This window comes from Rutilus rutilus (genome assembly GCF_951802725.1).
Source record: "Rutilus rutilus genome assembly, chromosome: 10".
Lineage (NCBI taxonomy): Eukaryota > Metazoa > Chordata > Actinopteri > Cypriniformes > Leuciscidae > Rutilus > Rutilus rutilus.
The window spans coordinates 15,665,332-15,682,877 of NC_140215.1; the positions used below are offsets into that span (position 1 = coordinate 15,665,332).

Here is a 17,546-nt window from a genome sequence, read left to right on the forward strand (position 1 = left end):
GCACAGCAGAGCCTAAACGTCTGATAAATGTCTTATCTTGTAGAATGCGCGTTCAGCACCGCTGCATCTTATACACAGAGTACGTGCGATCACGAATTTGAAAGTGAAAGTAAAACACAAGCTCCCTGATGCACGCAAATTAGATGTGTAAGGGAGTTCAGTAAGGAGATCACACACAGCCTCAATCAGAAGTTCTGAAAGCTCATAAATGTACAGTAAGGTCTGAAGAGACTCGTGTGAAATCATACAGGAGAAAAGCCAGTCAGTAAAAACCTTTTATAGTGTTTGCTTATTGTTTTCTTTCAATGCATTTGATAATTCATACTCAAATAGTAGACCTAAAATGTACCCACATTTTTTGAGTGACAGGCGTAAGAAGGTAATCACACGCGATTTTGCTCTTAAAAACACACAGAGATAGTATCCAACTGCAGAGCCGCAGCGCAATGGTCAAAGATGTCGATCTAGCGCATATTTACATAGAAAAACTATTAAAAAGCAGCGGTGCTTACTGTAAACAGCGCTGAGTTATCGCGTCATCTCCATAATAACTTTATGATTGGCCCAAAGCAAACTTCTTATGTTTGGAACTTGCTCATACCAGTAATCTTCATTCTTTGTTCACACACAGCATCATGCCGGTAATTTACTGGTTATGTTACAACCTCTCATGCTGGTAAATTGCCAGAACCGATTTTTTAAAAAGTCCTGTTCACACATGATATTTTAACGGTTATTTACCGGTAATTTACCAGTAAAGACTACATGTGTGAAAGGGGCTAATGTGTAAGTGTTCAAGGGTCTTCTGCAGAGCGAGGTGATTGTTGTTGGTGTGTATGCATAGAGAGGTTATTGTTGGTGTGTGTGTCGAGGCATTGGATCATGGTGGATTAGCAGTAATCTTGGCCACTGACACTCCCCGGTGGTCGGATCACTAAGCACACAGCCTCTCAGTCTTTCTGCTGAACACATCTCACACAGAAAGAAGCCAAACAACCTTTTTGCAGCAGCTACAAGCTTTAAACTCATTGAGGTTTGGGTGATTGACTCACATTTGTATGCACACAGTCATGGGATTGCTCAAGACAGTTGGCGTCTTAAACTGTCAAGTGATCATTAGTACCTTACTTGGGGGACACACGCAAACAAATAAAAACCTCTTAGAGTAAGCACACAGTGAGGGAACACTAATCTCTTTGTATTCCATTTCATTTTAATATACAAAGCATTTTAATGTTTAAATTCCTCATCACAAATGGCTAATTTTTTCTAATGACCCTTCAGAAGAACAAAAACTCAAGTGGACTAAAAATTGAATATCTGTCTCAAGGCCAGAGCCGTGATTCAACCTCCCTAAAATGTTTTCAAGTTTCAAAGGAGCCCTTTACTTATATTGCCATTAATGACTCCATGAAATAGTTTAAGAAACACAATTTTCTTTGTTGTTTTGAGTTGACATACAGTATTTCCTATTGAAACGGGTAGCTGAGGCAGAACAAATCGAAAGGCTTATACTTTTTCAAATAGCCAACTGCTTTTAAGTAGAATATCACAGCCTAGCAAAACCATGATTTACTACTCGCTGTAGCTAGACGATGACAGGTGGTATTAGGGAAAGGAGACATCAATCTAGAGAACATTTTATTCTACAAACAATTTAAACACCCCTGCAAACAATAGAATTTGGTCATTAATATTATTATGATTCAGTTATATTGAAGTGAACCGTGACTCTTGAACTTTGGCCCTCTCACCCACTTCCCTTGCCAGGAAAAAGTAAAATCAGCCAACTTACCGTGTCCTCTTCTAGTCATGCAACAAGAAATGCAACAAGCAGTCAGCACAGTGAGTTTGAGAGTTATCACCAAAATAATCCAAAAGGTAATAAATCCTCATTATCCTCAAATCCTCAGTACAAATAATAGCATCATCACACAATCGATGTCACAGAATCAGCGAAATATGGTGATAACTAGCCGGGTTACAAACAAAACCTTTACAGATTAACCAGTAATTCTGCTAAATAACTGTTTTCTTAAATAAAGATCATAAAGGGATGGACATGGTCAGCAACGATACTCAGGAAGGCTGTGGTGTTTAAAGTTAAAGCTCAGTTGGTACTAAGGGGCCCAAAGTGTGCCAATAAAATACCCCCCACACCATTACACCACCACGACCAGCCTGAACCATTAATACAAGGCAGGATGGATCCATGCTTTTATGTTGTCATGTTGTTTTATGCTGTCAACCAGCTGAATGTTGCAGCAGAAATCAAGACTCATCAGACCAGGCAACATTTTTCCAATCATCTATTGTCCAATTTTTGTGAGCCTGTGTGAATTGTAGCCTCAGTTTCCTGTTCTTAGCTGACAGAAGTGGCACTCATTGTGGTCTTCTGCTGCTGCTTCTGCTTCAAGGTTGGATGTGTTGTGCATTTAGTAGTAACGATTGGTTATTTGAGTTACTGTTGCCTTTCTATCAGCTCGATCCAGTCTGGCCATTCTCCTCTGACCTCTGGTATCAACAAGGCATTTTTGCCCACAGAACTGTCACTCACTGGATATTTTCTCTTTTTCAGATCATTCTCTGTAATCCCTAGAGATGGTTGTGCATGAAAATCCCAGTAGATCAGCAGTTTCTGAAATACCCAGAGTAGCCTGTCTGGCACAAACAACCAGGCCACATTCAAAGTCACTTAAATTACCTTTCTTTTCCATTCTGATGCTCAGTTTGAACTTCATCAGATCGTCTTTACCACGTCTACAAGCCTAAATGCATTGAGTTGCTTCCATGTGATTGGCTGATTAGATATTTGTGTTAATGCGCAGTTGAACAGGTGTACCTAATAAAGTGGCCAGTGAATCTATATCAGGTGTTCCATTCACTTTCATGGCCACAGTTGTATAAAAATCAAGCTCAACACTTCTACTACAAACATTTGTGAAAGAATGGGTTGCTCTCAGGAGCACAGTGAATTCAAGTGTGGTATTGTGATAGGTTGCCACATGTGCAAGTAATAAGTCCATTTGTGAAATTTCCTCACTACTAAATATTCCATGTCAACTGTTAGTGGTATTATAACAAAGTGGAAGCAATAGGGAACAACAGCAACTCAGCCACGAAGTGGTAGGCCACGTAAAATCACAGAGTGCAGAGTCAGTAGCTACAGACCTCCTAACTTCGTGTGGCCTTCAGATTAGCTTAAGAACAGTGCGTAGAGAGCTTCATGGAATGGGTTTCAATGGCCGAGCAGCTGCATCCAAGCCTTACATCACCAAGTGCAATGCAAAGCGTCGGATGCAGTGGTGTAAAGCACGCCGCCACTGAAGCAGTGGAGACGTGTTCTCTGGAGTGACGAATCACGCTTCTCTGTCTGGCAATCTGATGGACGAGTCTGGGTTTGGCGGTTGCCAGGAGAATGGTACGTGCCTGACTGCATTGTGCCATGTGTAAAGTTTGGTGGAGGGGGGATTATGGTGTGGGGTTGTTTTTCAGGGGTTGGGCTTGGCCCCTTAGTTCCAGTGAAATGAAACTCGTAATGCTTCAGCATACCAAGACATTTTGGACAATTTCATGCTACCAACCTTGTGGGAACAGTTTGGGGATGCCCCCTTCCTGTTCCAACATGACTGTGCACCAGTGCACAAAGCAAGGTCCATAAAGACATGGATGAGCAAGTTTGGTGTGGAGGAACTTGACTGGCCTGACCTCAACCTGATAGAACACCTTTGGGATGAATAAGAGCGGAGACTGCGAGCCAGGCCTTCTCGTCCAACATCAGTGCCTGACCTCACTGTGCTTCTAGAATAATGGTCAAAAATTTTCATAAACACACTCCTAAACGTTTTGGAAAGCCTTCCCAGAAGAGTTGAAGCTGTTATAACAGCAAAGGGTGGGCCAACTCCATATTAAACCCTACGGATTAAGAATGGGATGTCATTAAAGTTCATGTGCATGTTTGTTAAGGCAGATGTCCCAAAACTTTTGGCAATATACTAGCTGTAGATACTGAAGTCACATTTCAAAAGATCAGATGTGTATTACAGATCAAAATGAAAAATATCATTTTAAATGTTGTTGTTTTTTACACTGTCATCCCAAAAAAACGTAAAAAAAACATCTGTGTCACATGTGAGAAGAAAAATCATATTTAGGCCACATTCAGCTGCAATGTAAACGCAGCCCTGTCACACGGAGCTTGAGAGAGATGAAAGTGCACTGCTACAGAGACCTGAGATAGGATTGTGTGAGTGTGCATGGAGGGATTCAGATGTAATTTGCATGAAATGCATCCAAAATCTTAATGATTTGCAAGCTGGTTGTTTTATCTAACACAATGGAAAGGAAGGGGAGTGTAGAGTGAGAAAGAGAGGGAGAGTTCAATCAACTTCTCATTCGTTTTCTCAACCTCCTGTTTTTCTCTGACTATTTTAGTGCAGTAGGTTGCGCAGGATTGAGAACATGTGAATGTTTTATAGGCTTACATAAGGGACCTCACCCCAGAGACAACCGACCTCGTTATCGTTCATTTAGCAGTGAAAAACAAGATAGATAGATGGGGTGGGGGTAGATGAGAGGATGAAACGAGAATGGGGAATGCAGAGGGAGAGGGGAGAGAAAAGCATGTACATGCAGAGGAACCGAGCATGATGGGATACATTTGTGATACAAGTGAATGTTGGAGAAAGAAGCATTGGGGAAAGAACCAGGTTTCAGGTGTGCGAGTGATATGAGCTTTCGGAGAGAGAGAAAAAGGTGGAAAGGAGAAAATAATGCAGTTGATTCCAGTTTGATTCCATTTCGTTTCTTTTATCTGTTACCCAGAGTGCCTCAGGGAAGGTTGGCTTGTTAGCATCACTTGGGCAAAGAAATATAGGGATCTTTGCAGGATGAAACATCTCTCTTTCTAATTGCTTCTCTTGCTTTTCCCCCTTTGCTTGCATAAAAAGGTCAGAGTTTCTTATAGCGTTGGGAAGCCGTTTAAAGCACACCTGATATTAGAGTGGAAGCTTGTCTCTATATATCTCAGCCTTCATACATCTGGAAATCGTTGCGTAATGTGCAGCCGACCAAAGCTAACTGTGTGTTTGCATGTGTGCATTTGAGAGCCACAGGCCTGTGGTGTATGGGTACGTACCCCGTAGTTTATTGGGTCAGTGCATTCAGGTTTAATATGACTATGTAATTACCTCATCTCTCTTTGAGTGTGTTATTAGCGTGATGTGTCACAGCCCCTTAGATTTAACCCTCATGGTCTGCTTGGGGTCTCAGAGACCTCAAGGCCTTACAAAAAATATACTATAATATTTTAATAGCTTGAAAAATACACTTTAATTCAACACAATTTGACCCTGTCTACTTTTTTTACTTAATGCAAGTTCTTGGTATTATTGTTAACAATTTATCCGTGAACATCATTCCAAATAAATAAATAAAAAAATTCTCATTTTTCTTCTTACTTTTACTTATGCAATGTGAACTAATTTATATTGTTAACCAATAATCACATTTAGCAAAGATTTATTTGGTCTGGCTCCATTCTGGTATGTAATGCCCACTTTTCATAGCCCACTAACTAAATAAATAAATACAATTTAAAAAGCTAAAATTTCAGCTGCCATTACTCCAGTCTTCAGTGTCACATGATCCTTCAGAAATCATTCTAATATGATTATTTGGTGCTCAGGAAACAATTCTAATTATTATCAATGTTGAAAATTGGCTTTTTTGGTAACACTTTATAAGTATAAAGTAATAAAGTCATGGACAATGGGAAAATGTCATTAATTAAACCAACCTTTATTAGACATTAATAGCATTAGTATTAAGTGTTCCTTTAAAAAATATTCATTCAATGGGTATCTTCTGACTGGAAATGACACAAGTAAGTGGGCAAAGACTTAAGACATTGTGTGAGAGATTAATTTAAAATATTATTATTATTATATAAAACATTTTTTACATTTTGGAAAAAATTTCCATGTTAAAAATTATTCATATCCCAGATCTTATCACAAAGTTCTCAGGAAGTGCAATCTTCTGCACCTTTCTAAATACTCCTGGTAACTTATAGCATGCTAGAGCATTCTAATCAACTATAAATTCAGAACAGCTGATACACCTGTTTTCTTGTCGGTTTCTGGTCAATTGCAAGTCATGGTTAAAACCAAGGAGTTTAGTGAGGACCTCCTGCAAAGCATTATTAGAAAGTTCAACTTTCCAGCGTTCCACACTGTAAAAAATGTAAAAGGTCATGGTAAGTCTAGGAAGCCAAAAGTGACCCCTGCGCTGGCAAGACTGGTAGTGCGGGAGGCTAAGGATCACCAGCAAAGCCATCCTAAATAAGTGGAGTAATGCTGGTGCCAACATTTCTAGGCAGACACTCCAGCGGACACTGTACAAGGCTGGCTTCCATGGACACTGACCAAGGAGGACTCCACTTCAAGACAGGCACAGAAAAGCTCGCCTAACCTTTGCAAAAGCTCCCCTGGACAAAGAAAAAGCCTTTTGACCATCTATTCTGTGGTCTGACGAGACAAAAATTTTGTTGTTTGGATGTAAGGATGTGGCTTTTGTTTGGAGAAAAAAGAAGCATTCAACCCCAAGACCACCATCCCCATGGTCAAGCATGGTGGTGGGAACATTGGGAGTGTTTTTCAGCCAATGGGCGAGGCAACCTTGTAAATGTAAATGGAATCATGAAAAAAGAAGACTACATTAAGATTCTGGAGCAAAACATCAGACAGTATGCAGAAAAACTTGGCCTGGGGACGCAGTGGATCTTCCAACAAGATAACGATCCAAAACACACAGCAAAAGTGGTCAAGAAATTGTTGGCAGAGAACAATATCAATGTTTTGGAGTGGCCAAGCCAGAGTCGAGACCTGAATCCAATTGAGAATTTGGATTGGTTGTGTATGCAACCCACCGTTCCCTGAAGGAGGGAACGGAGGACGTAGTCGACGTCGACTGAATGGGATCACGCTAGGGAGCCAATTGTCTTCGAGCATGCGAGCACGAGCCAATGAATTTTGGCGTGCGTGATTTGCATCACACACTCCGCCCCGCAGAGCGGGTATAAATACGGATGTGGATGCACGCACTAGTTGCTTTACGCTTAGGAGCTGTGAGAACTTGGTCAGCGGTGGTCCAGCTATAGTGGCAAAGGGACTACATCCTCCGTTCCCTCCTTCAGGGAACGGTGGGTTGCATACGCAACCAGGACGTTCCCTTTCAGTCGAGAACGTCAGACGTAGTGAGTCTTTGTCAAGGGATGTCCACTCAGACAAGAGAAGAAACAACTGGCGTAGGACGAGTCCGGAGGGGCAACAGACGTGGCTGTGCGGCCCCGAAGAGGTCCGAAACAGCTGGCCAGCTGGGGATGGAGTCTCCACTGTATCTGGACCGGAGGCTGTCATGAGGCTTGTGAGCGGCACGATTGAGCAGGCCAGAAAAAATAGGTGGAATGAAGCGACCTTAGAAGCTTCTGACTCCAAGGAGGAGGTGGCGGGCGAGTTGCAACATGCAAGGGGAGCGCAGCTCGACGGTCACAATGTTGTCAGTACAGTACAAGCTTGCTGAGCAGCGGTGTCTCGAAGCGAGGGACTGTAAGCAACTCGAGGCAAGAAATGCCAAATGCAGTCAGAGGGCGCCCAGAGCTCTGTTACTGCATGCCCTTTATACGTGGCCCCTCAGTCAACATTTGGAGGACACGTGTTCCAGGAGCCACTAGCCCGGGGAAACAAAGGTCTGCTTATGGGCTGAGGGTTTGGCGACAGGCCAGGGTGTTTGTTTTCTTACACGGAGCGTGTCGCTCTGCCACGGCCACCTCGGGACTCTGTCGTCAAGCCAGTGCTGAAGCGGTCTCCATATGGAGGAAGCCGTGCGGCTGCATCTGCCATATGCCCCAGGAGCCTCTGAAAGTTTCAGTGAGACTTTCTCACTTTTAAATAGCACTGAGCTGGCACACCTCACTTGAGAGATGCGCTAGACCGAGAGAACCTCCAAACTAGAAAAGAGATACTCGGCATTTGGGCGAGATTACTCTTTCCCAGTTGACCTGAAGACCCAACTGGTTATGGAGCACTCGAAGGGTAGGACCATGTACTGATACTTCATATCTTCGAACGCAAGAACATAGTAAGCCTGTGAAGCGGAAGGATAGAGATCTGAAGTACAAGTCTTTCAGGTCAAACACTGCAGACCAAGCTTGGGGACGGGACATTGAAATGCAACTCTGTGTTTACAAGTGAACGGAGGCTTTCGTATCAGTTGGCACCAGAGCATGTGAGCGGAGTGGAGCGGTGAGAATCTCCGCTCATCGCTCACTGAACTGTTCACCCCTCCGCTCCCCCGCTCAAAGCTACATCAGGCTGCTCCGCTCATTTTCGCTCAGCGCTCAACGCAGTTTGCTTCGCGCTCCACTCAAATCACCCCCCGCTCGCTCCAAAAAAGGAAAAAAATCTACATGTATATCACTTGTAGCGGTCCCCAACCTTTTTTGCGCCACGGACCGGTTTAAAATCAGACAATATCAGACACGGACCGGCCTTCAAGGTGTGTGGCGGATAAATACAACAAAAATGATTAAAATGATACGACTGGCATAAAAACTGGGGTATTTTTTTAAATAGCCTATAATAATAAACGTGAATCCAATGTGTAGGCCTACTCGCAACTTTATTAACAGCGTCCTCTAACATCGCGCAGGCAAATGAGAAAGTCTGAAAACAAACAAAATGCCCCCAAAAGAAAAAAAATCTCTATGTTTTCAGTGCTGATGCGTTCACGTAACATGTAAGGGCACCTAAAAGCTGTCACAACGAACCGGCAAAATGATTATGAATATGTAAAATATAGCAGAAGACATTTAAAAAATTTTTTATGTCTGTCGGCTGGAAAGATGCTGACTCGTGATCTTCGCAGTAGTGAGAGAAATGCACATTTCATACCGGAGAGCAGTCTGTTTTCTTTCGTTTTGAATTGTTCTGTTTAAAAGTAGACATTTCAAGCTTTATATATATATGTCTCAGGTGTGTGAGGCAAGTAGGCTATATGCTGAGTTTCGGTTCATTCATGAGACAAACTCCAGGTTCACGCCGGCGCCTTCGTATCGTGGTTATCTATTTTCTAATATATTTACTTCTTATTAAATCCAGACAATTGGTTGATGAAACCTTGATTAAAATTAAGATACAATTAATACAAAACGAAATTAAATTTAAAGACAGGCTTTGTGCTTTCTGTTTGAGGTCTGAGTGAAAGTTTTAAAGCAGTCTTAGTGCCGCTTTCAGAGCGCTCACGTCCGTAACGGAGAACTATCCCGTCCATAACATTTTTTTTTTTTTTTTTTTTTGTATAAATTTCTAAATAAATGTGACTTATAGTCCAGTGCGAGGCTATGCCTATGTTTTTTCTTCTTCATGGCGCATTTTTTGACTGATGCGCCTTATAGGCTACTCCGGAGCGACTTATATTGATAGGCTACACCTGTCTGAATTCTCATTTTACTTTTTGAACTCCATTATTGAGCCGAGTTTTGCCTGAAAATAGTCTACTGTTGATGACTGTGCAAGACAAATGGATTCAGGGTCAGGCTTGACTGAGCATGCTTCAGACTCGTGGTGTGAGCGGAGCGGAGCGAAATTGGAGCGGGAAATGCGACGCTCCGTCCTTTTGAAATTGCCGCTCTGCGCTCTGTCCAAGATCCGCCCGCTCACGCTCCCCGCTCGCTCCCGCTCCACTCCGCTCACATGCTCTGGTTGGCACAGAACCAAGATGGTCGTAACCCACCACATAATAAGGGTACAATGAAGTACGGGCTCTGAAGCCAAACTCCATACTGGCTGGAGGGAACGGCTTGCACGCGTCCTTCGCCAGTAGGACTGCGGCGCACACACACAGGACAGGAGCTCTGCTCAACACCTAGGTGTGATGGATCTCAATAAAAAATCTTTTAGGAGCATTTCTGCTCAACACCTAGGTATGATGAATATCACTGAACCTGGGCGGAAACCGAGCGAAATGAATCGCAAGCCGGGTCTGAAGGTACCGAATGGGGCCAGGCTGGGTATCGGTTGGAAGCGTTTTAGACTTCGACAAAACCGGACCAGGGGCCAGGGAACCACAGACATACCCGAGGTGGGGCAGCAAGGTGGAGGACAGGGATCCGGCCCGAAGCGGGATCTGAGTGTGCTGTGCAACACTTACCTGATTCCACTAGGTGGCAGGGGATGCGTGAGAAGGCAGATGACCGGGTCCTCGAACCGCACCCAGCTGCCAGCTGGCGAACAAGAGGGGGCTAAAGGGTGCAAGGCTTTACAGGGTCGAACACCACCAGACTTGCCCTCTTGGGGCCCAGGAACAGAGGAATTTGCTCTTTATTTGAAGTGTGGGTACCGCTTGCTCCGTTTTTGGGAGCCAGCGGTGGAACAGACACACACACAAACAAAGACTCCACCCAGCCCTCATCTGGGGGGAGGGAGTGGATGACCAACTCCAAAGCACCTTCCTCCATCCCTGAGCGGTCTGCTCAGGAACGATTTCGCTGTCGATTGCCACCTGGCTTGGCAGCGCCTAGAGCGGGCTGGGTGTCCCCTACTGTGGTATGCTGAGGCCTGGCTGGAGGCTGCTGCGGAGGCCCAGCAGAGCGGCGGCAGCATAGCTGATGTTTCTGGATCTGGCTCGGGCAACGTTATACTCCCAGAGGGAGATAACGGAGCCGAGTCATCATTTCCAGAGGTCAGCTCACCCTCCAATGCTGCAATCGGCATCCTGTCCCCTGGGATTACAGAGGGACCAGGGCGCTCAACAGGGCTCCACCGGCTGCGATGTGATAGAGGAGTGAGGAGCCCACAGGGATTGGTAACCGGGCGGGGAAGCCTCACTATGATCCTCTGATCACCCATCCCACACGGCGCCGTAGCAGGGCGTGGTAATGGGGACTCCAGCTTCACGCATGAAGGCGAGTCTGGATCTCAACACCGCGATGGTCATATCCTCGCAATGAGAACATAAACTATCCACAAAAGCTGCTTCAACGTGCTGCATATATACACATACATTATATACACATATATTACAAACACGTGATACAACCATTGTAACCGTCCATATGGGGGGACAGGGAACGATCGCATCCAGAAACGCACGGATGGAATGGCATCTTGAAAAAGACGCACTCACACCCGTGTTGCTCTTTTAGAAAATGGGACCCGTCACCAGTGCCGGAGCACACAGGGAATGACCGCGGCAACACAGTTTCAGTGAACTGAAACAGTGAAGCACTCACTTTTTCGCCCTCAACCGACCGACAACACACAAACAAACAAAAACTTTGTTGCTGTTAGAACAGCAGTTGAGAGCTCAAAGCTCGCGACCACCGCTGCACCGTGCTGTAGAAACCACCAGCACTGGGAGAGTCTTTTCCAAAAGAACACTGACACACTCGCTCGTTGAAACACTCAACACACTCTTCAGACACCACTGAACAGTTCCGAAGCAAAAAGCAACTAGTGCGTGCATCCACTTCCGTATTTATACCATCACGCACGCCAAATTTCATTGGCTCATGCTCGCATGCTCGAAGACAATTGGCTCCCTAGCGTGATCCCATTCAGTCGATGTCGACTACGTCTGACGTTCTCGACTGAAAGGGAACTGAAGACCAGAGTGATGGTAAGGAGGCTTCCAACCTCAAGTACCTGGAGATCTATACAAGAAAGGAATGGTCCAAAAAGCGTTTGACATCTGTGATGAAAAAAGAAAGGCTTTGCCATTGGTTATTGAGAAACGGTATGAATAATTGTACACATGAAATGTTTTGTTAAAAAAAGATAAGCTAATTTTCTTCATTAATATCTCTAACACAAGGTCTTACTTTCTGTTATCACCATTTGTGTAATTTCCAGCCAGAATATGCCTATTTGTCAAATAAAAATTCACCATAATTAAACATTTGGCCTGGGTATGAGTAATTTTGGGCTTAACTGTAAATATGTAGTTTTCTGTGATGGGCAGGTTTAGGGGTAGAGTTAGTGTAAGGGGATAGAATTTACAGTATATTAACCATTACACCTATGGAGAGTTCCCATAAACAACATATGCCAACGTGTGCATGGGTGTGTGAATATTTTAAGGAACACTGAATATGAATGCAATGAAGGTCTAAGAAAAGTTGGTTTAAGGCACTTAATGACATCTTCCCAGTTTTTGTGGGAATCTAAATTGAGAACTATTTACTCCTTATAACCAATTAACAATTCCTTTACATGAGATAATTAAACAATAATAATTGTGTTAACTACAGTGACAATGAATGAATAACTCACTATTTGTATATATCCTATAAATATATTAACAATGTAGAGACATACTATGAATTAAGTATAAACTAATAGTTTAATGATTTGTAAGTACTTTATTACTGTATACTAAGCGTTACCCATTTTTTTGTGAAAAGGTGATACATTCCTTGCTGAATAGAATTAATAATTTCTTTAAAAAAAAATCTTATCCTAAACTGTATACATTTTTTCTGAATTATTTGAGGAATAGAAAGTTCCAAAGAACATTTATTTGCAATAGAAATCTTTTGTAACATTACCAATGACTTTATTGTCACTGATTAATTAAATTAATTAATTAATTGATTAATTTAAGGATTCCTTGCTGAATAAAATTAATAATTTATTTTCAAAAATCATATCCCCAAATTAAATATATATTATATAGTTTTATAATAATCAAGCGTCCTGACAGAACTGTTGTTTAGTGTATATACAGTATTTTGCTTGTGTTTGGGATGTTAGAGATATATAAAATAGGAATAAATCATGTATTATTTTTAATTATCAAATTGCATGATTAGATTCTCTGATTGGTGTACTGTAACTGTACACACTGTACCAATTCACTGGTAGTTGTTTCTACAGAGGACAAATTGGCCCCAAATTTAAACAATGTTACTAAAATGGATAGGCATGCACTTTTCTTAAAAAAATAAAAAATAAAAATTTTATGTCTTTTTGGTAAGACACAGAAAGATAAAGCTTTAGTGATATCTTTCTGTTGGGATTTGATTAAAGGGATAGTTTAAAGGGAAACAATTCTGTCATCATTTACTCACCCTCATGTTGTTCCAAACCTGTATGAATTTCTTTCTTCTGCTGTACACAAAAGAAGATAATTTGAATGATGTCAGTAACCAAACAGGCCCATGTTCTTCAAAATATCTTTTTTTGTATTCAGCAGAAGAAAGAAATTCATTCAGATTTAGAACAACATGAGGGTAAGTAATGACAGAATTTTGGGTGAACTTTCCCTTTAAGATCAGATGAACTGATTTAAACAATTTCAGATTTCAATTTTAGACAAGTAAAATAAGTTGTAAATATCAAAATTGCTATTATTATTTTACACAAACATAATTCAAGTCTCTGTGACCCCAAACATGAAAAAGTAAAGTTGATATCAGTAGAACATGAAAATAAAATGAAACAGCTGGACTTCAGCACCATGGAGAGTGGCTGAACTGGAGAAAAGGGATTAATGGAGAGCAGGGTATGATGACACCTGAAGAGGTTAACCGTGTTTAGTAGAGTCGTATCAGACAGTACAGTTACAGCATACTGATGCAAGACAGATGTAAGACAAAACAGTGAGAGATGGAGGAAGAAGGAAGAAGGAGAGTGTTGTGGGAGAGAAGGGTGATGTAATTGTCATAATAAATGTAATTGATTTGGCAGAATGCACATGTCATCAAATAATTTTTATTCACTATCTTACTCATTTAAAAGATTCAGCAAACTGCCATCTATTGCCTCAGCATTTTCATAAGTGACGAGCATCCAAGTTCGGCATGAAGGAAAACGTCTTGAGGGGTGCATTTTGTACATGAGCAGTGTGTCACTAAGCATTTCCGCACAGTTTATGCTGTTTATTTTCATACCTTTCAGCATAGACGGAACACGAAATAATGAGTGGAAGTTCTGTCCTCCGCATCGGGAGGAAATGTTCTGTAATGGGTTTCACTTAATTTGAACACAATTGGGAAGTTATTACAGAGACGGATTTAGCCATTTGTGAATTTGGTCAAGGGCAATGCAGTCAAGCAGGAACACAGAGGACTTTGCTCAATGACAAGTGCTTTTCTTTTCTTAAAAAAAATATAATCATTTTGGGGATGTAAGGCTCTATAATATGCCTTTGTGTTTTTAATGCTCTCACAACAAGTAAAATAACATTTGTGTGTGTGTTTATGAAGAGCCTGTGATGTTTGCCTTTTGTTTGCTGATTCTCATGAACACTAAAAAAATATCCTGGACAAATTTCACCCCATAGTCAAAAGTAAAAAAAAAAAAGTAAAAAAAAAATATGTTGTATTATGCATAAAGAAAATATAGCCCATTTTAAGAGAATCCAGATTTTTTGCATTGAGAGATTATTTTCAAGACTAATTTATCCTCTCCTAATGCTAAATCCTTTGAATTGTGAAGTATATTTGCACAATTGTATGTATACATCACACTAGTATTTGGCTAATTTTAACATAATAAAAATAAATAAATAAAAACCTTAGGGTCTGGTCAAATGGAAATGGAAATAGAAAACCTTTTTACGGTTTAGTGATTTTCCTGCATGTTTTTGCTGTTCAATTATTAATTAATCTCGACATCAATATAGGGCTTGAAAGATGTAATACTCGTATACCCAATATATAACGTGTATTGCTTTTGAATTGCTATAGCAGTAGTATTTGTCACAATTTGGGCTTATTTTTTTTTACTTGGAAAGAAAATCAGACAGAGGCAGATCAATCATCACTGTTCAAGGCCACCAGTGCCATCTCAAATGATGTAATGCACATAAATAAAAATGTTGGTCTTGTTAGGGGCACTTTGCAAAATCACATTATGTAAAATGTGAGGCCGTTTAGATCTTGGATATTAACGCTACAGTAGATTATTTGACTGTCCTATCAGATTTTAATAGCTCTATTTTCTTCATCTCCAGAGTTTAAAAAAAGCAATTAACTGCTTTTATTACAAGCTCATGCCATCTCCTGTGTGTGCACACACACATGCGCACAGCGATCCTCCAGCACACACACACACACTTGCATATGCAAACATTATAAAACACAGCAGTTAATTACAACAATGAAACATAATTAGTTAGAGTATAATTACTTGCACGAGTTAACTTCTCTATAGCATCCAAGCTTTAAAATGAACTCTGACTCATATTGACTTAACATCTCGTTAATTATAAGATTTTCTGTCGAAAAATCTGCATTTCAATAGCTCAAAGATTCGACTTTTATCACAGTGGCATATGTTTGTGTGTTTGTATCTAAAGCTTTATCTGCAAAATTTAATGAGTTTTTTTTTTTTACCTACAGGATCCTATGTGTGTTTATGGATTAAATAATTTAGCTCAATGAAATATAATGTAACTTAAAGAGATATTGCACCTGATAAAGACAATTCTGTCATGTTTTACTTACATTGCATGTCTTATGTTTTGCTGGATGGCCAGTGACATCAAATGGTGTTTAAAGTGCCCCTATTATGCTATTTTAAAGGTTCCTAATTTTGTTTTGGAAGTCTCCTACAACAGGTTTACATGCATCAAAAGTAAAAAAAATAAAAAAAACACTTTCATTTTCTCATAATATAAATTGCACATCAACACATTGTTTAATGATTCTCAAACGACTCATCGGATGAATCAGTCTCTCTACATCCCTTCTTTCCGAGAGCTTACTCTGCTCTGATTGGCCAGATGGCCCAGTCTGTTGTGATTGGTCTCCTGCGTACAGCGCCTGACTTTCATGACTTTCTGATGAGAATCATGCTGTGTTCCAGGCAGGTGCACGTAAATCACGTAATAACACGTAAATCACGACTTCAAACCACGACTCACGACTTTGTAGCGTTCCAGGCCAGTCACGCCAAACTACCTGAGCGCAAGGAATTGTGGTAGCTAGATGTAAACAAACCAGCATGGCGGACCTTACGGGGCTTATGCGCATTTGTAATAATTTCTGTCGCCAAAGGTGCTTACTCCTTGTTTATTTATTATTATTATATTATTATTAATTTGACTGCAACGTTATATTGTCCTAAAGTGTATTCTCACCGTGTACCGCCTGCAGAAACACTGCATCCGTAGGGGCTGCCATTGTTGTTTTGTATGGTTTCGCGGGCTATGTGACGTCAGAGCTCGTAACTGGGAGTACATCAATCTAGTACGAGTTCACGGGTGGGAAGTCACGGGTTTGACTGCCGTTCCAGTGCACTTTCACGGGTATAAGGTTGGAAAAACACGGGTTACAGGTTGCCTGGAACGCACCATCAATCTAGACGCTCATTACCATAACTGAACGTCAGCTCTGTCCGGAGGCTTCCTACAGCTCAGCGATTAAACAGTAAAGACAGTAACAATGACGTAAATTTTACCATATCAATCTGAGCATGAGTCCGATGATGAAACATTAGAAGAACTAGTTATTCAACCCAAACCTCCATCACAAGGACGACTCGAGCAGGACGTTTCTCAGTGTGATACGCTACTCAGTTTGAGGTACATTATGAGATGTTTCAACTGTAATTCCTCGCCATCAGCATTAACAAGGGTATGTCCATCAACAAACCGATGTGTATATTTCTAATTTATTGCAGTGCACATGCAGGAACTATTAACTATCAATTAAAGTGCATATGATCGCCCAACACTAACGTGAATGACTGATGTAACATAAACGTTTGTAAAAATAAATCTTGCTTCATCCTTTATCTTTTCTCAAAGTAGTAAGAACGACAGACAGTCTGCAATAATAGAGACAGTTTTGGGTAATAGTGGCCCACAGCTGATTAGCAGAAGTATTTCAGTAAGACAGTAATAACGCGAGTAAGCCGGTTAGCCGGAAACTTACACAATATAAAGCACAAAAGAAGTATTTTGAACACCTGGTAGAAAATATATACATCAATAATTATTCATACTTACAGGTTGTGATTCTGAGGAGCAAGTTGGTCCAAACATACTGGGTACTGACCCATCTTTCAAAGGCAAGCGTTTTGTGAATCCCACGTTGAACTTCGAGATTTGAGAAGCATTCGTCAGTAAAACAACGTGTTGTGGGCTGGTTAAAGGAGTAGTTCACTTTCAAATGAAAATTTGCCCATGATTTACTCACCCTCAAGTCATCCTAGGTGTATATGACTTCTTCTTTCAGACGAATACAATCGAAGTTATATTAACAAATATCCTGGCTCTTCCAAGTTTTATAATGGCAGTGGATGGCAACCGACAGATTGAAGCTCAAAAACGTTCATCCATCCATTATATAAGAACTCCAAACGAGCCGTTTGTGTGGGTTAATAACGACCTTCTGAATCAAAACGATGAATTTGTGTAAGAAAAATAATAATATTTAAAACTTTATATAGTAAAATAACTAGCTTCCGGCCAAACAAACATATGGATTCCACTTAAGTGTAAAACGCAACTTATGTGAGTAATGCGACGTAGGCCTACTGCTG

The 17,546-nt window shown here is 41.1% G+C and overlaps 1 protein-coding gene across 2 annotated transcripts in view; it reads left to right on the forward strand.

The window, feature by feature from the left end:
* The window catches only part of il1rapl1a (interleukin 1 receptor accessory protein-like 1a), an 88,745-nt gene that overhangs the window by 27,401 nt on the left and 43,798 nt on the right, over positions 1 to 17,546 (forward strand). The window lies entirely within an intron of this gene.